Raw genomic sequence first — 22,421 nt, 5'->3', positions numbered from 1 at the left:
CTGGGCTGATGGCTCAGAGCCTGGAGCCTGTTTCCGATTCTGTGTCTCCCTCTCTCTCTGCCCCTCCCCCGTTCATGCTCTGTCTCTCTCTGTCCCAAAAAAATAAATAAACGTTGAAAAAAAAAAAAAAAAGGAACAGGTGTAGGAGTGTTTTACTCTCCCAGATTTAAAACCCTATCTGAAGGGAAGATATTTTTTAAAGATGGTCACTAATGGTCACTAATATTTGGGGCTCTTCAAGGGACTCTAGATCCAGCCTTACCCCCCCCCCAATCAGAACCACAGACCTGTCTTCCTTCAACACCTCCCCCCTCCACTGAGTCCAACAAAGGGTCACCCCGGGGAATGTGGGGATCGGAGATTCCCACCTATCCTATCCATCTCATCTTCCTGGGACCCAGAATCCCTCAGAAACAGGGCAATGCTTCCAGAAGGGCTTACTGACATCTCATTCCCTCACTGGATGTCTTCATGGACAGCGAACTCAATGATCTGTGCCTGGATCCAGAAGGCGAACAGAAAAGGGAATCGGAGGGCAGGATATACTCATTCTAAGGCCTGAACCTCCACACCCTGCCCTGATGTCTTTGAGCCATTCAGAGCCCTAGAGACATAACCATGAGTTCCTCCCACCCCCCACCCCATCCAGTGAGAAAGGCTCCTTGCCTGGCTAGTTTCCCTATTAGCTGGACCGGCTACATCCCACTCGGTCCTCAACCTGACCGATTTCACCTACCCACCAACTGGTGGAATTTTTCAGACCGGCCGATTATTTTCCCATGGAAAGCCAGGGCCACCGCATCTGGTCACTGCAGAGCAAGCCTGCCTCCTACAGCCCTTCCGGTTCACCCTGCTCCCTAGTACAGCCCCCACGGCTCTGCACAGGACTCCTCCAGACCTGCATGGGACTCATCAACCACTGCCAATCTCCTCGAACATCAGCTGTCATGCGTTTGGCCACCTTGTGCCATCTGCAGCCGGGAATCCCTCTTTCCCCCCACAGGGTAAATAGGTGATCAGACAGGACAGGGCATGACAAAAACGTACAAGTTTCTTAAGATCAAATGGACTCCACTGAGTGGGCGAGGCTGGAGGTAACTGGCGGGTCCCCATGTGAGGGCAGCAGGAGTGCCCTGCAGGTAGGGTCTCAGAGGGAAGGGACTCTGCATTCCCGTGTCCAGAAAGTTCTATAGCCCCCCCCCCCCACCAAAGAGCTCCTGCATATGCCAGAGCTCTCATTCAGAGGTCTACTACACCCCAAAATCCGTCAGCAGCAGCCATAGAAACCGTGATAACCACTCACGGGGGATGCCAACAAGGCTGTCAACAGAATTCACAGCCACAGGTCTCTGTCTCTCTCCTTACCCACCTTGATGCCTTGAAGAGGCCTTGAAGCGGTGGAGAAATTTCAGAACCCGGCTGGTAATTCCCCCAACCACAATTTCCGAGGCTGCTAAAGTAGAAGAGAAAGTCACTGAAACTGCAAACCCTGCCTTTTCTAACCCTCGATCCCCAACACGAACAGCTGGAGGAAGAGGCCAATCAAAAGAACAAACCACTGACCCTACAGATCTCTCTGCCTTCCGAACCACACGTCTGCCCATGGACAGGGCCAGCAGAGTTAGGGGAGGGGATCTCAACTCTTAATAATTGAAAGAGGAGGAAACATAGACTCTGCCCAAAATAGCATTAAAAGACAGGAAATAGAAATTCTGCAGAGCCTGGTTGGAAACAGAAGCTGGAGAGGAAAAAAAAAAATCAAACTGTTTATACCCATCCAACTGTGTTCAAAGTGATCAATAAACTGATTACACATAAATAGAATTTTGTAAAAGTGTTTAGCGCTCAGTGGAATCCATCTAGTAACGGGATTTTGTTCAACCTTCAGAAGTGAGAACTTTGTACACATTTTCAAAATTGTATTATGCAGGTATGCAGGGGACTGTACCTGCCATTTTATAGGAGCTCAATAAGCCTTTGTTGAAGGAGAACAAATGTGCGGATGAGGTTGGCCTTGGCTGCGAAGAACAGAGGCAAACTCTGAAATGAGGCCAGGGTCTCAACTGGCCGCAGACAAAGCTTTGCCTCTGGAGGCGAGAATTCCTTGCTCTCGCTTAGGTAAGACCAGACTTCCCCGGCCACGTCTAAGAAAGAGGGGGCAGAGACAAGATACTAAATTTCTTTGCTTATTCAGATGTGTTCCTTCTCAGGCACCTGTATGATCAGGAGAATAAACCACTGAACGAGGCTTCCTATTCCTTTCATGGCACCTCTCTCCCATCCCCAACCCAATATTGTCCCCCTTATTTAAGACACCTTGAAACATCTGGGAACGTTCTCCAACCCCTTTATCTCTGAGAAAGGTTTGTAGCTCAGTGCCAAGTGCCAAAGGGTGAAGGATGACGCTTCCATGGAGGCACAGGGCCTGATGGAATCTTCGGATCTGCCCCGCCCCAGATGGAAGTAGCTTCCCAGCCCTCCCTGCCCCAGCCCTCACGGAGGCGCACAGCTTCCTGCCCTCAGCCCCTCGATCAGGCTGCTCCCACGGGGCCTCTTTAAAGACTTGACAAGTGTGTAGTTTGAGGGCGTCCTATGGGGTTAATTAACATGCATAACTGGAAACAAACTTGACTTCTCAATTTAATCTGTAGGCATCACAGGACAGGCTGGCCCAGGGAAGGAGCACAGAGCATCGCTGGAGCACCCAGGTGCCAGAGACCCCCTATGAGTCACCCACCTGGTCACCCACCACGAGAACGAGAAATGCACGTGGCCCACAGTGGGTTCATGCTGAAGCTGAAGTCGCTAGTTTCCAACAGAAGGCCTCAGACCAGGGACAGTAGCAACTTCAGTCGGTTCCAAGTGACTTCTTGACAAGCTTCATCCGGAGAGCTACGCTGTCCCTGGCTTATGGGCGGGTTTGCCCTCCTGGATCCTGGATCTCTAATCCTACCTTCCCCAGCCTTCTCCCCGTGGGGAAGAGAAAAGGAACGGAGAAGGAAAAAACCAGATGAACAACGAATAGGACAGTAGGAAATCTGATTACATATCGCATATTTGAATATTCAGTCCTTTGTTTTCCATAATAGGATTAACCTATAAAGAATGAAAACTTTTTTTTTTGTTTTTTTTTTTTTTAAACGACTTGGGCTCTGTTTTCATAGGCTGTTGGAATTCCTCCCAGCGGAATAAAAAAGGGCAAAGTGGAGCATTCCAAAGACTGGGGTCCAGAATAAAAGAGACACTGGCGAAGAAGCACTGTCCACAAAGCGATGGCCAGGCTGGCCCGGAGAGGGAGCACAGAGGGGGCAGAGAATCGCTAGAGCACCCAGGTGCCCAGAGACCCCCTAGGAGTCACCACCTGGTCACCCACCATGAGAACAAGAAATGCACGTGGCCCACAGCTTGGTGGAAAAATAGATAATAATCCCATAACCCTAAAACTTATGCACAGAGAGCCAACAAATGTCTAAGAATGTACTCAGAAAGATCTGCATTAAAGACATCAGCATGGGGCGCCTGGGTGGCTCAGTCAGTTAAGCGTCAGACTTCAGCTCAGGTCATGATCTCACGGTCCATGAGTTCGAGCCCCGCATCGGGCTCTGTGCTGACTGCTCAGAGCCTGGAGCCTGTTTCAGATTCTGTGTCTCCCTCTCTCTCTGACCCTCCCCCATTCATGCTCTGTCTCTGTCTCAAAAATAAATAAACGTTAAAAAAAAAAAAAAAGACATCAGCATGATCGTGGGGAGGTAGAAGACTTAAATTATCTGTACTAGAACGGGAAGTTAATAGATTTCTTAAATTTGATAAATCACGGAATAGTATAGGAACAGAGAGGTAAATACCAGAAGACATCACTAAACGAATTGCTTCTGGGAATTAGGACTTAGGAGGGAGGAAGGATAAAGCAGGAAATGTTTTTTTTTTTTCATTAGAAGCTTTTTTAGTACTGCTTGATTCTTAAGGTAATGCATGCCCATAGTTTAAGAATAAAATTTGAAAATAAAAGTCAAAACAAAAAAAAAATAGCCTTGAGGGTAAAGATATGGAGGATGATGTATTAAGATTCTGAATTTCAAGACAAAGGGAACTTTTTGAAGGTTTAAATATATACAAAATCATATTTCCCTCTAGGAAAATTACATTACCCCAGTAATAAAGGAGACTGCTCTTTTCCTCATATCCTCACTAATATTAGCAATTAACTTTTTAAAAAGTCTGCATGGTAGTTTTTTTTTTTTAAACGTTTATTTATTTTTGAGACAGAGAGAGAAACACACACAGAGTGCGAGCAGGGGAGGGGCAGAGAGAGAGAGGGAGACACAGAATCGGAAGCAGCTCCAGGCTCCGAGCTGTCAGCACAGAGCCCGACCCGGGGCTCAAACTCACAAACTGTGAGATCATGACCTAAGCTGAAGTCGGCCACTTTAACCCACTGAGCCACCCAGGTGCCCCTACACACAGTAGGTTTTTTGAAGAAAGTCAGGGAATGTTTGTGTCTTCAAAACTGTTATTTAGGCCTTTCCCTCAAACACACACACCCAGCTCAGCCACATAATGAAGTGCTGGCACGAAATCAAACTCTAGGGTCCTTTGTTCAAAGGCTACCAAAATCTCAAGGCAACACCAGAAGAGCTTTAACCCACATTCAGAGAAAGCGTCCATGCCAAGGCCATGCACCCATGCAGCCGGCCCTGCATGGACGTTTGGGTTCTATCATTCAACTCCAAGCATGAAGAACCTGGGACTGCTCACTGGTAAGAACCTCAGGTGTCTTTAATCAGAAACTACGGGAACTTCCCAGGACCCACCCATAAGGACCAGGTTAGCAGTGCACCTGCTGATGACAAAAACCAAGTTTAGCTGACTTGGAGAAAAAAAAAAAAGGTAACTGTAGGACACCTTTTGGTCTTAATTCATACTGACATGAGATGAAGACATCAGATTATACCCTAAAAGACAAGAACGTGCATAATTTGACAGGCAGGAGACCCTGGACCAAGGTTGAGGAGCACGAGCTTTGGTTTAAAGAGGGATACCAGCTGGCAAGGGCAAGACAGGATCCTAGTTCTAACGCCTGGAACAGACAAATCAAGTCCCTGGAACAGAAAGGGAGATCAAAGAAAAGGAATTCCTTAATGAATTGATCAACCATCATTCCCCGAGGTTTTCTGACACAAAGCCCTGCTCCAAGGAGCTCACAATCCAGGGGGCCACTCAAACAAGTGAGCAGATGTTGGTAAGTGTTCCGAAAGAGTCACATCTAGGACACCAAGGGAGCAGCGTAGAAACCTAAGAGGAAAGAAAACAGGGTGGAGAGAGAGGGCGGGATTTCCTAAAGGAAGGAGCGAGAGAGGGAAGGCAGGCAGATGAGGAAGCACAACAGAAAGTGAAAGAGGATGGTTGGTTTAGGGCAGCAAGGGGAGGCTGGGTACTGCGAAGGGCATTTCAGGCGAGACATCGAGGACCGAGGCCCTGTCGCCACATCGCGGGCTCCGTGAAGACGCTTACCGGATTAGGGGTATTGTACAGGCGGCCAGCCCCAGGGAAACGGAATGTGGAGAAAGAAATCCGACCCAGCTTCTTGCCTGGAGCCCACCATCAAATTCCCGGATGCTCTGGGAACCCATCCTCAAGCCAACAGTCTAGACCGGGAATCAGATGTCAACGGTGCAATGAATCTGAACAAGGAGGGTGGGCGGGGCGGTGACCCAGAGACTGACAGCCACGTGAGAGGTCACCCAAGCAGGCCAGGATGGGCCGTACCTTGAAGCCAGCCTGAGCCAGCAGCCGGAGCTCTGGTGCCCGAAACAGCACCGAAGTACCTCACCAAATAAAAACAAAGGCTGCACATTCTTCCCCTGGAGGCTCTGGCTGGCGTGTAAGCAAAGCTGGGGGGTTTTTCTTTCTAGCTGCATACTTTTTTTTTTTCTTTGTGCCCGATTATCATACATGACTTAGGAGATCACCTAATCCATTACCAGCACCCTAGAACTTACTTGTTTTCAAAGACCTCGGGAGAAGTGGCCGCAGGTTATTTTCACTGCAGAGTCACTTACACAAAGATCATATTTACAGAGGATCATCCTAGATCACCTATTCCAGTTTCTTTCTAGAGCAAAACAAGATTCTCGCCAGGCATGGAGTTTCTGGCAGCTCAGACTGGCAGCGCCACCCCGCCCGCCCCGCTCCGGAGTTGCCCCCGTGCCGTAAGTGCATCGTTACCAACATACACGCCACTTGCTGTCCTCATCCTGACAAACATTTCCTTGGTCTCGCACTCCTACCGAGCTTTCTTCCTCGTGGCATTTTAAGTTTGTACCGCGCCACCCTGTTTTTTTTATTTCTGAGACTCTAACAGGGAGAAAGTTCCCCGATGGCATCCTTGCACTACCTGTGGACCTGAGAGAGAGAGGAGCCGAACGTTCAGAGGGCTGCTCAGGTCAGGAGGAGGACAGGACTGGCGTAAGGGACGGCATGAGCCCGAGAAGCCTACACACACAGGGTCCCCTCCCGGCTGCCCCCAGCCCTGACTAAAGGCAAGATGGTGAGTGGCCTTTCACCCTTCCATGACACGTTAGGCTTTGATCGGATCTGCTCTTTTTCTTTGGAAGGTTGGCCTTCACGTTGTGAAGGGTACACGGTGATGGGAGTTCACGGGAATGGAAATACACGCGCACAACGCCCGGCCCCAGGAAACGAACACAGGGAAGGCAGCAAAGCACCAAGCTAACGCACTGGTAGGAGAGGAACCCCCATCACCGCATGCGGCCCTTCCCCTCCCTCTTCCCCGGAGCCTTAGGAAGAGCCAGAGGGAAGGAGCCTTCCACGTCTAAACACACGGGTAGGGGACCTGCTGCTGGGCAGAGAGGGAGCTAGGAACAATACGAGCAGGTGGGAGGCAGAGCCAGACAAGGAGGGGCTTGAAGATGAGGCAGAAAGACAGTGACAGGAGCGCACGGGTGTCACCAGGATGTCACTGCTTCAAAGGATCATTCAGATCCAGTAACTTGATACTCGCTTTATTCTACATGTAAGGAAACAGACCCAGGACAGTCGGAATCTGGAAGCTTGCTGTTAGTGGCAAGCTCCACGCTGGCTCCTCGATACTTGGACGAATCTGTCCTCAGGCTGACCCGGCTTAGCTCCAACAGGGGGCGAGAGAACCACAAGCAGCTGGGGGGGGGGGGGGCACAGTGGGGATGGTGAGTCCAGGGTGAAGACGGTGTAGCAGAGTCCGAGCAGATAGAATACAAAGGAACAATCCTGAACAAGGATAATGAAGGAAAGAATGAGTAAAAACCACACATGTTCCAAACTAATGGAAGTTCTGTCTCAGCCACTTAAACATTGTGTGAATTTCTGGGTCAAGATGCAGAGCACAGAATCGGTGACCCATCTCCCTGGGGCCACTTTTTCATGTGGAAACTAGGATCACTCTGAGATATAGCAAGGTTTGTTAAGATCTAAAATAACCCCTTTAACGAACACTTCTTGGTCATTTACTATAAAATAATGCCGGGGATATGCAATCAAGGCACTAACCCTGTCCTCGGGATGTTTGTAGTTTAGCATTATGTTTTAAAAAGCATTTTCACGAAGATAAGCCACTGTAGAAGTTATGGTAATTACAGCTGTGATGACTAGAAAAAGTGAAATGATACTCTCAAGAATGTTAGAGATGACAGCTTATCTTGAGGGATGTGAGAGTCTCTGGTAGAAACAGACGGAGAATTTGGTTTCTGGAATGCTAAGCTACAAGTGACAAGGAGGCTTACGAATGCAAATGTGGGATAGACACTCAGCAAGTATTCTTAGGCGAATGAATAAGATTAGTTTATCAAAGTGTTGAGGGGAAATATCCATGATGCATCAGGACTGAAAACAAAACAAGGGTAGATTCTGGAGTCGCCATGAAAACTAACATTTATTTAATGCTTTTTACCTATCACGATTGTCCTAAGTGAACTAACCCACTTAAACCTAACAAATACTCGTGTTTCCACCTTGCACGTGAGGAACCTGAAACGAGGGAGAAGACCTTGCCGCCACCATCACTCACAACAGAGTCAGGATTTGGACCTTGGTCTCTTCAACAAACTACCTACCGAGTTACACTTTCCTGTTCTCGCAACACAGAAACGACAAATGTCTACGATCAGATGACTTTATAGCAAGAATGCAGAAAACGGTCAAGAGCCCCTGCAGATTCATGACTATGAGGCAGGAATAGGGCCAGGATTTAGAAAAGCTACAAGGTCGTAGAGTGGAGGAGTAGAGGCCAGAATGGTTTATCAGTCAGAGTAACTGAGAAGAGAGTCCACTCAACATATGGAAGACACGAGGAAGGTAATACAGGAACTCCAACAGGATACAATGAGACAGACCAGGGATTAACCACATCAAAAACCTGGTAGCATCCCTACACTGGAAGGGCTAAGAGAAAGCAGTGTCTTGGCTTGTATTCCCTGCCTCCCACTGAAAATCAGAGCCTGAGACCAGAGCTTATGGGCAAATACAGCTTATGGATACCAACAATGAAAGGGTTAGGGGCACAGACATCTACCCCATGCGGTCAAAAATCCATGTATAACCCGATTCCCTAGAAACTTAACTACTCATAGCCTACTGTTGACCAAAAGCCTCACCAATAACAGAGAGTTGATTAACGCATACTTTGTATGTTTCATGTGCTATATACTGTTATCCTTCCAATAAAGCTAAAGACAATGTTAAGAAAAACCTAACAGAAAATACACCTACAGTACTCGATTTTTAAAAATCCACATGTAAGTGGATCCATACCTTTGAAATGCATGTTTTCAAGGGTTAACTGTAATTTAGGAGGTCGTTCCAAGAAGCTAGAGTGAGGTGTTAGAATAAGGGAGGAAAAAAAACCTCCAGCATAAGGGTGCATTGGTGAGGTCACATGCTGTGGGCAATGGAAGCCCAATCCCACCCAGGATCTTCCAAGGAACACGTAGAACACACAGATTTTTCCACCTGAGGACTGAGTGGGAGAAGTATTTGTTCATCAGTTTCCATCTCTCATATATTGAGGGTAACCCTCAGGAGGCTGATATCCTACATTTCCTGGCTGTACATGCTTGCTTGCCAAGGGGGCTTTTGGAAATCTCTGCAGTGGACTAGAAACCCCAGGCCAGAAGGTGAATGACACAGGAGTGCTTGAAGGAAGTGAAACTGTCCAGAGCTGTCCGGCTCAGCAGTGCTGAAATCAGGTGGGGCTGAAAGGAGGGGAATTAGGGCACTAGTGGGACCTAATACGGGAAGGGTTCTCAGAACCCAGGGGTTGTCACCAACTAGTAAAAGCAGGAATTCAAGTGGGAACCATGGAGAAGATATAGCTGCTGCCAGAAAGGCTACCCACAGCTGGGGGTGAGGTGGGGCGGGGGTGGAGAGATCCTTGCTTCTCCCTTCCTTCTGCCTTCTAACCTCCCATCGGCCAACACCAGCCAGAAGTCAGCTGACACAGCGATCTGGCAACCACCCCCAGCAAATGCGTTCTCCCCCTCTGCAAGGGCTGGCTTTACCCCTTAATGGCATCTTTTGATATAAAGACATTATTTTAATGCAGTCCAATGTAGCAGCCTTTCCCTTTATGGTTAGTGCTTTGAATGTCCCACTTAAGAAACTCTTCTCTTCCCAAGGCCATAAAGATGCTCTTATGTAATCTTTTAGAAGCTTTAACGTTTTATCTTACATGTTTACATCTATAATTTGCCTGGATTTTATCTTTGAGTAAGGTGTGAGGCGGGGATCAGGTTTTTAATCTTTTCTGTTTGTATATTCAGCTGATCCGGAATCAGTAGGGAAAAAAGTCTTTTCCACTGTTTTTCAATGCCATATTGTCAGAAGTGTCTGAGCGTGAGTCTGTTTCCGGTATGCCATTTCATTGATCTATTTGTCTTTGTGCCAATGCCACAGGTCTTAACCACTTTCACATTAATGTATCTTGAAATCCGGTAAAGTAATCCTCCAACTTCCTCATTTAGAGTGTTCTTAGCTATTCCTGGCCTTTTGCATTTCCATGTAAATTGTGGAGTTTCTCAATTTACACAAACTATTGGAACTTTTATTGGTATTTCATTGAACCTATTAATTTGGGAAAAGGTGATAAAAGCTTTATATCCAATGTGTGTAAAGAACTTCCTTAAGAAAATGTCAAAGAATCCAAAAGAAAAGTGGTCAGGAGGCTCGAGGGGACACTTCACCAAAGGTAATATCCAAATTGCAAACAAGTAAAACAAGATATATCAACCTTATTAGCAATCAGGGAAATCAGATTGAAGACCACAACATCTTAATCTTTCAGGCTGCTTATAACAAAATGCCACAGACTAGGTGGATTATAGCATTTCTCACAGTTCTAGAGACTGGAAGTCCAAGCTCAGGGTGCCAGCACAGTCAGGAGAGGGTCCTCTTCCGGATCACAGACTTTCTCACATGGTGGAAGAAGCGAGGGAGCTCTCTGGGGTCTCTTTTATAAGAGCAGTAATCCCATTGGTGAGGACTCTGTCCCCATGCTCTAAGCACCTCCCGAAGGCCCCACTTCCCTGGGACCTATGTACCCTGGGACCTAGCAATTTTATTTTTAGCATATACCCAAAATATGTATTTTCACCAAAAGATACATACAATAGTGTTCACGAAAACAATACTCATGATAGACCAGTGGCAGAAACTTTGTGCATGCCTATTAGGAGTACTGGGGATAAACAGAGCTCGGTTCACACATTAAAATGCTACAACAAGGATAAATAACTTGCTACTACATGGAACAACGAGAACGAATCCCACAAGGTGGAGGAAACGGAGCCAGACACAATGCAAACTGCTAGATTCCACTTCACATAAAGTTCGGGTGTTAGAGGTAAGGGTTTCAGAGAGAAGAGAGCGTAGTCCCTGGGAGGAGTACAGGGAATGCTTCTGGGGTCCTAAGGAATATTCTCCCTTGATCTAAGTGGTAATTCCACAAGTGTGTTTATGATCATGCATAACATACTCCCCTGCGTCCATATATAATATGGACACAATGCTTCCATTTTGAAACCTTAACACATGCAAACCACTAGACATCGTGGCTGACATGTGTTGGGCACTTAATATCAGCCATAACAAAATGATGGAAGCTGAACAATATGCATTTGTCGGATTTCAAAGCATCTGTTAATTCCCCTATTAATACCCTGGAGCCAAGGCCAGACTAGAGAAAACGTATAGTGGGAGAGATCCAGAGGAAAGTCTGTGCTAGCAAACACGTGATTTGGAACAGCAGGGTAAGTCCCCATTCCCATTACCTCTGTCCCCGAGGCTGTAGGGGCGCTTCTGTCACTTCCTCATCGGATGTAGAGGGGGAATCGTGCCTTGGATGGTTAATACCAAGCCCTTTGGGACACACATACCCTTCTAAATAGACCTCTTTCTTTTCTCCACTTCACATCAATTAACACTTACCACCCTATGCATAATTAAGACCCATTTAATTATAAATGTTAAAAGGAGTCCTGCTCCCCGTGAACATGCCTCTTTTTGACAAAGAGGATTCCCACACGCTCTACAGAACCTGCTGCGCAGGAAGTTCTGTGTCTCCTTTAATTTTAGGATTCCTGAGATCACACCCTCGCCTGAGCTCACCTTTGGGGTTGTCTGCAGTCAGTCTGCAGAACTCAAGGGAGAATCCCCTGTGATACAACTCTTCCCTCGCAGCCGATCCGGGATCCACAGCCGGCCTCTCCTTACAGCTTCTCCTTGGGCAATGAACCCAGGTTTGCCTCCCTGGTCACCCTTCCTCCCTTACGTGGCGAGACTTCCTGGGCCAGCAGCTGGCACACCTGCTTCGCTTCACCAAACATGTTCCTTACTCAGGGGCACGCTTGAGCCACCTCTCGGCCCTAAATGAAAGCCTCCCGCCAGGCAGCAGGGGCCACCCTCTCTGGGCAGTACTTTCCCAGCTTAATACCATCACCCCCACTCCATCCAACAGCAAAGCCCTCCCTCGTCAACAGCTGCGTCTCTAGTTCTGCACCTTAGCCAGCAACCAATTCGTGTTTGCTTTTGAATTAACACTCTGAGGTCGGGACAGAAGAGGTCTTTGGCATAACGTCACCACACAGTGTCACCTTACCAGAGGCAGGATGGACAATAGGCTGAGCAAGTACAAAGACCCAGCACCCTGGCTCACCGGGCCGGAGGTCAAGTACAAAGACCCAGCGCCCTGGTGCACCAGACCGGAGGTAGAGTGGTCAGGTCAACACTGGAGAGTGAGAGCAAGCCTGTGCCTATGCTGTGTAGGTCCAGACGAGCTGCACCTCAAGCAAGAATTAGAAGTACGGGTGCAGAGGGGCGCCTGGGTGGCGCAGTCGGTTAAGCGTCCGACTTCAGCCAGGTCACGATCTCGCGGTCCGGGAGTTCGAGCCCCGCGTCAGGCTCTGGGCTGATGGCTCAGAGCCTGGAGCCTGTTTCCAATTCTGTGTCTCCCTCTCTCTCTGCCCCTCCCCCATTCATGCTCTGTCTCTCTCTGTCCCAAAAATAAATAAACGTTGAAAAAAAAAATTTTTTAAAAAGAAGTATGGGTGCAGAGTAGAAGAGCTCCCAGGATTTAGCACAGTGAATACTTAGCACGGAGAGAATCAGGGCTTTCACGGGAAAGAATTGAAAGCCTAGGGCACAAGTCCCAGCAGGCAATTTCAGACTGCAGTTGTGTGGTGGGGACTCTACACCCCACTGCACGTTACGATCACGGCACACCAACGGCAGAGAAGGACTAAGCTACGAGGCACAGTTGCGGAACCCGATGTCCTTTATATCCTGAAAGCTGGACTCCTCTCCAACCATTCCCCTGCAAATGTAGTCACAAAATCTGGCGAAACACAAGCCCAACGGCCACACAGAGTGTAGCAATTAGCTCTCCCACAGCAATAAAAGAGTGCCGCTTTCCCACACGCTTGCCAACACACAGCGTTTCCAAACTTTTTCATCTTTGTCCATCTGACTGATGAAAATTAGCATATCCGTGAAGTTTTAATTTGCATTTTCCTAATTATAAAGGAGAGCGCCCATCTTTTCATGGGTTTAGGAGTTGCTTGTCTGCTCTCTCCTCTGAGCTATGTATCCAAGCCTTTGCTGGGTTTTCTAGCGGGTTATTGGTCTGTTCCCAAATAATCTATAAAGGCCACTTATAGATAGTGTCCTATCACAAAGGACTGAGTTCCATACTAAGTATTTCTCCTTTGTAATTTGTCTTTTGACTTTGCTTTTGTCAAAGAATTTTTAAGATTTTTTTTATAACTGCTATATTTGTGGCATGCTTAGATAGGCTTCCTCCTAACCAGAAGTATTTTTAAAGACTCTCTTGGTTTTTCTCCTCGTGTATAGCCTTTTCTGCAATTAAAACATTAATCCATTTTGTCTAGTATGTTAGGTGTGCACAATGCAACCTTCTTCTAGATGGCTCAATACCATGTACTGGATATGTACTGAATACTCTTCCTTTTCAGGGTTCTGAAATACCTCTATGAGAGCTTACATCCCCACATGCATTTGGGTCAATACTTAGACCTTCTAATCAATGGCCTATTTACGTGCTGGTATAAAACTATTTTAACCTGTATAATTTTATGTTCAGTGGTAGAAATCTTCCTGGCTACTCTTTTTGGGTTTGTTTTTTTTTTTCGTATTTTTGAGAGAGAGACAGAGCATGAGCAAGGGAGGGGCAGAGAGAAAGACATAGAATTTGAAGTAGGCTCCAGGCTCTGAGCTGTCAGCACAGAGCCCGACATGGGGCTCAAACTCATGAACCATGAGATCATGACCTACGCCGAAGTCAGAAGTTTAACCGACTGAGCCCCCAGGCACCCCGATTCCTGGCTATTCTTTAATTTTTCTACATGAACATTGGGGCATGATAGGCTTTCAAGGAAGAGCTCCTAAAGACAGGTCTTTGGGAACTGGTGTTCACATTTTCTACATCTTCCAGAATTAGTTGGGATCATTATTTCTAGAAAGTTCCCTGGCTCAATGTGGAGGTTTCAGTAGGAAAAGTTTAAGAACTGCAGGTCAAGGGAACTCTAACAATCACCTTTTATGAGGAACACTGCTACCTGCCCGTCTGGTTAGATTAGGGGATAGTCAACAATAGCCCCCAGTCGTTCAATCGAACACTAACCTAAAGGTATTTTATAGATGGGATCGAAGTCTTTCAACAGTGTATTTTAAGGAAGACTTTGCAGCAGAACCTGAACGAACAGGATCCGGTCAGCCAAAAGGCCTCAAGAGCAAGCAGAGAGGCTTCTCAGAAGAAAACCTGCTCACACTGCAAAACCGGCTGACCCAGAGTCCCAGCCCACCCTTCTGGGGGTCGCCACATGGACCCCCAGTCAAGGAAGCCACCAGGTCTATTAGAATCCTGACCTCTGGATTCCTTGTGGGTTTTTCTGTTTTATTTTTTCCAAAGGGCCTGCCTTCATTTATTTTTTAGTCTTATTTTCCTGTTTCCCAAATCATTCTTGCTTTTTTTCTAAACTCCTTTATTCAGTGTTTCCACAGGATTTTTTTTTAACTGAAGATTAATACATTTATTCTCATTGACTATAAATTGAGATCAATACTTCCCTGGGCACTGCCTCAGTAGTCCACAAACCACACTGGAGTTCTAACATTATTTCCAGGTTTTTTTCCATTATTTCCCAGGTGGGTATTCTGCTGCCATTGAGACCCGGATTTTTTTTTTTTTTTGAGTTGTCTAATGTGGTTGGAGTAGGTTTTAAGAGAACCAATTTTGTGGGGAGGGTTCCTATTTCCTTTTTTCATTATCTGTTATTGACTCATCAGAAAATATTTCAGCTCCCTTTTCTAGAATGTGTTGCTTTGCTTACGGATTCTTCATGGATTAATGTGTGCTCAAATTTTGTGACTAGCCCATGGGAACTTGAATGAAACATGCATTCCGTTTTCAGGCTACGAAGTTTGGTATAGATCAATTTTATTTTTGAGATCGAAAGCTTGTAAGTACTTACCTTTCGTCCACTTCATCATGAGCTAAAGTAAGATTTAAAGGCCAGTAACGTGTATCTATTTTCTACAATTTCTCATCTATGAGTGTTCATTATGATTCACATCCTGGAATATTAGGAAGGGCACTTTTGTTCTTGTTTAATGCTTTTGGCTCAGAATTCAACCGTAGCAGACATTCTGTTTGAATTTGCCTGATGTGACTGCCCTTACTTGCATTTTCAAGCTTTCTGAATCACTTTTAGAATGGAGTCTTGTGATTTAATCCGACCCTTTTGAGTAAAGAAGTTTGGCTTATTTATATTTGACATAATTTGAGTTTTTATTCTGCTGTTGATCAGTAGGTGCTCCTGAAGCAAGCCATCTATGTTAAATTCTGTAGGGTTTCTTCTACCTGGACTCGGGTTTTGTTTGGGTGTGTTTTTTAGGATTTTCAATGCTGGCATTTTTTTTTTAGTGATCCCCTTTATAACTGTTCTTTTATACAGTGTCCTTAATTATTAGATAATCTAATTTAGGACTAGTGACAGAATAGTGTATTTCCTCTTGGTCCCTTTTATTCCCCTCTCCTCCATTATCTTATTTTGGTTTATTGTATTATATTTATGTTCTTTTTATTATTTTAAGTATATTTATTTCTGAGAGAGAGAGAGAGAGAGAGAGAGAGAGAGAGACAGAGAGAGAGAGAGAGACAGAGAATGAGCTGGGGAGGGGCAGAGAGAGGAGGGGACACAATCTGAAGCAGGCTCCAGGCTCCAAGCTGTCAGCATGGAGCCTGACGCGGGGCTCGAATCAACGAACCGCGAGATTGTGCCCTGAGCCAAAGTCAGATGCTTAACCGCCACTCAGGCGCCCCTATTTATGTTCCTGAATATACTTATACATATCTGGCATTTGTTTTATATCACGTCTTTTGATCTCCAGCCACAAAAATTAAAACCAGTAGACCCATACAACCCTCCCAGGCTCTACCCTGTCCTCCCTGTTGTAATGACAGCACTTTTATATCGTCAGGTCGCAGAATGTTTAACAATCTTTTGGCTCCTTAACTGTCAGGTAAATTCCAAGTGTGCAGTTCAATTCCCTTCTCCTTGCTATACACTTGCTTGTTGTCCTAATTGGCAAGAGGTTCACCCACCAGATGTTTGAAGGACTCATGAAAACTCTTAGGTTTTTAACCTGTAAAGACTCAAAAGCACAAGACAAAAATCTTGTGGCCTTCGTAAACAGTTTGTACGGAGGCCATGTTTTGGATCAGATTTCAAGTTCGGAAGGCACTACTCTGCCGTCTCTAAATGTACGTGGCTCGGGAGAAATCCGAATGTTGGCCTCCTTTGTCATAAGTGATTCAGCATCTCTGCTCGCCTTCCCAGATCTATTAGTTTTTCTTCGGAGATCCCAATTATTTTGGATCTCCTTTGCTTAATTCCAAATAGAACCATTAGGGAGAGAGAAAAGGATACTTTAATTCTTTTTTTAAAGTTTATTTATTTTTGAGACAGAGAGAGACAGAGCATGAACAGGGGAGGGGCAGAGAGAGAGGGAGACACGGAATCCGAAGCAGGATCCAGGCTGAGAGCTGTCAGCACAGAGCCCGACACAGGGCTCAAACTCACGGACCGTGAGATCATGACCTGAGCTGAAGTCAGACGCTTAACCGACTGAGCCACCCAGGCGCCCCATTACTTTCTTATTTCTATACTTGGTATCCTTTTCCAAATCTTCATCATCTGTCTACTCTCCTTTTCTCTCCTTTAGCTTTTACTTTTGTTGATGGGATAAGGGTACTAGTTTCCTTCTACTTCATTCCTTGCTCCTCATAGGCTTAGGTTTTGCCTTTTCCCTAAGCTCCTGGATCTTTGGTGTCAGAGAAACAATTTCACTGCATTTTAAAATTGGGAACGTTCATTTCCTCCACAGACGTGCTTTGCTGGGATCTCTTCTTCATATGCCACTTGGTTTAGGCTATTCCTTCCCTACTTTCTGGTTGTATCGTGGTACCCACCCTGGGAGGATTCCTCTTCCACCTACTCAGCTTTGGGGCATTTTCCCTGAACCTGGACGGTGTTCCAGGATCCCTGGACTTCTTTACGATCCAAGCCTTCGTCTTGTGCTATGCCATTCAGCATGGGGACAAGCTGCTGTAGAATTCGGTGAGTCATTACCCCCTCCCCCCAGCGCTCCCCCCCCCCCCCCCGCCCTTTATGACTCACATCACCAAGACGGGTCATTTCCACAGGAGACTTGCTACATAATTTCTCACTTACCCCCACTTCCTCAGGTTCTGGAAACAAACCTAGCCCAGGAGAACAAAAGCTTTAGAACAAAATCTTGTCCTACAGTCTATAGGCTGTATTTACCATTACTGAAAAGGAAGGAATTTTCCTGAGTGGGGACTCTTAACTTTAAGCGATGCCCTCGGGCGCCTGGGTGGCTAGGTAGGTTGGGATCTCATGGTTAGTGGGTTAGTGGGTTCGTGGGTGTCAGCACAGAGCCACTTCTGATCCTCTGTCCCCCTCTCTCGGACCCTTCCCCGCTGTGCTCAGAAATAAACTTAAAAAAGAAGAAAAAGAGATGTCCTCTGCTGACAAGTTCTCCCTGCTTCCTCCTGTGCACGCCCCTGCTTAATTTTCTCTGCACTTACTTTGTGATCCGATGTCTTTAACGTTTCCTAACTTTCCAAATATATAATTTATATTTTGATTCTCCTTCGCTTCTCTGCTTTTACAGCACTTCCAAGAGAAAAGTCAACATTCTGCTACCAACTTCAAACTGAAAAGCTCTTTAATGATTTCAAATACACTGGCTCAGCACCCAAAGAATTTAGGAAAAAAACACTTCCCAGACACCAAAGTGTCATAGGAAGGCAATCTTTTTACATGTTATTATCTCTCTTTGGGAGTTATCAGAGCATATGGATTGTGTAAATTCAGACTGCAGATTATTAGTGTACAGGCTCAGGGTGTCTGTTTTTAGGGGAGCATCTTTCCCCACCTGGAGCTTACGTGTGTATATTTCCTTGTTATTTCCTCATTTCGGTAATGAGTCTACCGAGGGTCCTAGCTTTATGCAGAAAGCTTCAGTCTTACCTCTTCACCTCCCAAAACATTTTCCTTTACATATATGGATGGGAGAACCCAACCTAAGCTTTCACTACCTTAGGGTCGAGAAATAGGCAAGGATTTCTGATCATACATAGCACAATTAAGAAATCAAAGTCACCCAGGTTAACCAACCAAAGCACCTCCCATAGAGCAGCTCACAGTAAGGACGTCCCCTAATTATGCACTGCTGGTGCTTTAGCACAAAACTCCAGCCCTGCCTTCCAACTGAGTGAGGAGCCTGCACAGAGAACTGGTAGAACTCCAGGTCTCCACTATTAAAAAGTTGCCTAAACTCCACAAACCAGCTGCATCCAGGCGTGAAAAGGATGGTTTTCTACACCAGCGTAAAGCCTTCCTTGTTCAGTCAGCAGTGTGCATCCTGCGTGGTCTCATCCCCGCCCACATATCCACCCCCTCCCCACCATAGTAAAGACCACGCATGTGACATGGGGGTGCACCTTAGAGAAAGGCAACACAGAGAGAATTCAAGGCAGAAAATCCTGCCAGCCCCTCAGGTGCGGAGGAGAAGTACCTTGGTTGGCTAGAGTATTCCAGGTTTGAGACTCTCAGATTCAAAGGGCAAAACAAAGACTTTTGAACGTGCAAAGATGTAGAACATTTGCGGCTCAGGTACTAAAAAACAAAATAAAAAACAACAAAAAACAAAAAACATTCCAGGGGGCGCCTAGGTGGCTCATTCAGTTAACTGCCCAACTCTTGATTTCAGCTCAGGCCATGATCTCATGGTATGTGAGATCAAGCCCTGAGTTGGGCTTTGTACCGACAGCATAGAGCCTGCTTGGGATTCTCTCTCTCTCTCTCTCTCTCTCTCTCTCCCTCCCTCCCTCCCCCACTCATGCTCCCACACACTCTCTAAATAGATAACAATAAAACTTACTCTAGAATGTTCAGCCAAACAAAAAAGGATTCAAGAAACAATATATTTCCCGTTTCTAATAATGGCAGGCAAAATTCAGAAAAATCCTAGGTAAAAAAGAATTTTTAAAAAGTCTTATCAAAAGGGAAATGAAAGCCGCAGCAAGGTAAATACAAAGCCAAACGGAAGGTAAAACGGAAAACCAAGGAGACAAGGGAGCAGGGGACCTGCTTTGGCCCGAAGGGTGTGTTCCAAGTTTAGCCAATTTGAACTTTTTTTTAGCGTCTCCAAGGGCAAGAGAAGCAGAGCCAACAGCAAGGGCCTGCACACGACAGAGAATCTAATAGAAGCATCTCTCCACAATGAGGATCCTAATGGCTTACACCCTTAGAAGGGTGAACCAGAAGTAGACCAACCCTCAAACAGTCTTGCCGTAGGGGGTTTGCATCACTGCAGCCCAGGGAACCTCAGGCCCCGAACTTGGATTACGATGTCCCTAAATCAGCAGTCCCCACCCCCCCACTGCTGGCACCTAGCCAACACAAATCTTTCCTGGAGGAAGAGATCCATTCTATATATGAAATCATTCCCGGCACTCTTATTTACAATGAGAATGCTGTCCAATAAGGCACATGGAAAAACAGTCTGTAAGAACCAGAAAGAACATCAGAAAGTTATCTCCACAGCCTCCTGTGGACGTGATCAGACAGATTATATAGCTCCTATGCTTGCGGACATTAAGAGAAATAGAACTCGAAAGTAAGTGCCCTGAGAACAGGAAGCGGAAATTCACAAGTCACATTTGAAATTTCCAACTTTTGAAAAAGAACCAGATAGAAAGTCTAAAATTGAAATTAAAATGAGTACAATGGAGGTTTTAAGAAATAGACAAGTCTGTAAGCCAAGACAACAGGAATGCCGTGGAGGAAGTCAAAACAGAAAACCTGAGAATACATGGAGGCTACATAACCTACATTTAATCAGATATGGAGAGAGGCAACCGAGCAGTGTTTGGTGGTAAAGTGGCTGAGAACTTTCTAGAGAGATTTTTTTTAAAGATTTTTCTTAAAGTCATCTCTACACCCAATGGGGGCTCGAGCTTATAACCCCGAGATCAAGAGCCACAAGCTCCAGGGAATGAGCCAGTCAGGTGCCCCAAGATCATTCTAGAACCAAAAAAACACCAATCCATTTAAGACGAAATCCCTCTAGAATAAGAAACCCACATCTAGATACACTATTGTGTCTCTGTAGAAAACAAAGGGCAACGGAAAAGAAATCTTAAAAGCCAGACCCCCTTGCCCACAAAACCAAAAAACAAAATCTTTCAAATACTTTAGTTTTTTTTTTTTTTTAATGTTTAGTTTTGAGAGAGAGATCACGCGTGCATGTGCACACCAGCAGGGAAGGGGCAGAGAGAGACAGGGGGACAGAGGATCTGAAAGAGACTCCACACAGACAGCAGCGACCCAATGCCAGGCTCGAACTCACGAACCAGGAGATCATGACCCGAGCCGAAGTCAGACGCAGGTATTTGCCACCAAAAACTTCTTTGCCCCTTGTGTAAGAAATCTGGTCTTCGTCCTTCCTTCCAGGAACAAAGTTTCAGAAGTCCTTGAATTCCCTAGGTACTAAGAGGATCTTTGCTATGCTAATGAGGGAAACCCCTAGAGACTTTCTAGAAGGGGGCTGGTCACCTGAAAGACAAGCACACCGGTACAGAGGTGGAATTTTCAAGCCTCTTGACCTCTAGGCAGAGGTGGGCTCGAGATGGAGTTTAGGTAATGAAACCCCAAGAAAAACCCTGCAGACGGAGGCACAGGGGAACCTTCTGGTTAAGTGACCACACGGATATGCTGGAAGCCTGCCGGACCCCGATTCCACGAGAGGGCTGGGAAGCTCTCCCCATGCTTCTCTTCAGACCGCTTCTGGATTCTTTATACTAAAACCGATCCTAAGTATAGTGCTTGCGGGGAGTTCTGAGAGTCCTAGCAGGTGATCGAATCCGAGAGGGGGGCAAAAACTCCCAAGTTTACAGCCAGTCAGAAGCGCGAGTGGCCCCAGGACTCGCAAACGGCATCTGGAGTGGGGCCAGTTTGTGAAGGACTGAGCTCCTCGGGGGATCAGAGGCGAGCTCCAGGGGCTCGGCATCACAACTCAAATGTCTAGCTGGCTGGGCGGTGGGTGGGTCGTCCTTGAAGAGGTGCAGCTGGCACGGGAAGTGAGGGCAGGCTTATGAAGGACTCCGCCTTTCACCCGTGGGGCCCGCGCCAGCTCTCGATAGTGTCCACATCAAGTTTAATTGCAGGACATCTAGTTGGGCCCAGGGAATGGGCATGAGAACATACCCACGTACTAGGAAATACAGTAAGACCTTGGATTGCGAGTAACTTGTTCTGCGGGTGTTCTGCAAGACGAGCAAACATTTCTAATACCTTTTAACTTGATAAACGAGCGAGGTCTTGCAATACAAGTAGTAGGGGATACCGCGTGTCACGTGATCACAACGGAGCTAATAGTTTGTTCTCCCTCTCTCCCCCGCCTCTCGCTGCAAGATGGTGAGGTGATCGTCCCCCATGCTCAGATGCACAGTCTCAGATTTCACACCGTGTTCAGCAGAAATCAGGGATTTTTCAGAACACTGTAAGGTGCCCACAACTGGCACTGGTGTATTTTTTTTTTTTTTTTGACACTTCAAAGCACCTATGGACAGTCCTTTGCTTTTCCATCCAAGAGTAAGCTTACAAATGCTCTGCTTCATTCTAGGTCATTGGATAGGTTCCTTGTTAAAGTTGCACAAAAAGAAAAACAGATTCATCGAGTCACGAAAGCAGTGACTCCGTCAGTGATCGTGGAAGTCATCCTACACAATAACCCTCCTGGCTCATCTCCCTCACACCAGCCATGAAGGCTTTCAAAAGGAAGTGCAGGTTAATTTTTCTTTATATTCTGTATCTTCTTTATTATTTTGGATCGTCGCACTATTGTAATCATCTGAAATATTTTCAGATTGTGGAATGAATCACCTGAGTTTCCGTTATTTCTCATGGAGAAATTCACATTGATCTGCAAGTGCTTTAGATTACAAGCGTGTTTCCGGAACAAACGGTGCTCGAAAATCAAGGTTTTACTGTACGTGAAAGTGCTCACAGCACTGCTAAGAGGGTCCCCAACCCGGAAGTGACTCATCTGTCAACAGAATAATGGGTAAATTGTGGAATGTGTAGGAGTTGCATCTACCTACCACACATGAAAGGGTTGACTATTGAAGATGTGCTGTGGGACAAAACAAGCCAGGTACAGAATATGTGTGTCTTTCATAGAAATTCAAAAACAGACAAAACTAAATTAACTGTTGTTTGTGATACACACAGAGATCGTAAACCTAAAGCAAAGCAAGTGATTACCAT

General features: G+C 46.1%; 1 protein-coding gene across 7 annotated transcripts in view; it reads right to left on the bottom strand.

Annotated features, from left to right (window-relative positions):
* Nucleotides 1-22,421, bottom strand: part of LOC101100178 (olfactory receptor 10J1-like) — a 306,783-nt gene that overhangs the window by 261,566 nt on the left and 22,796 nt on the right. For 4 of the 7 annotated variants that reach the window (XR_006591470.1, XR_006591469.1, XR_006591471.1 and 1 more), the window contains one exon: nt 2,738-2,963. The exons of 2 other annotated variants lie outside the window; for them this stretch is intronic. The gene's annotated coding sequence lies outside the window, so the exon portion shown is untranslated. Of the gene's footprint in view, nt 1-1,369; nt 1,454-2,737; nt 2,964-22,421 lie in introns of all 7 variants that reach the window. One more of the 7 variants, XR_006591473.1, reaches the window with a different exon arrangement.

The sequence above is a fragment of the Felis catus genome, chromosome F1 (genome assembly GCF_018350175.1).
Source record: "Felis catus isolate Fca126 chromosome F1, F.catus_Fca126_mat1.0, whole genome shotgun sequence".
In the NCBI taxonomy this organism is placed as follows: Eukaryota; Metazoa; Chordata; class Mammalia; order Carnivora; family Felidae; genus Felis; species Felis catus.
This window is presented reverse-complemented; position numbering and strand designations above follow the sequence as displayed.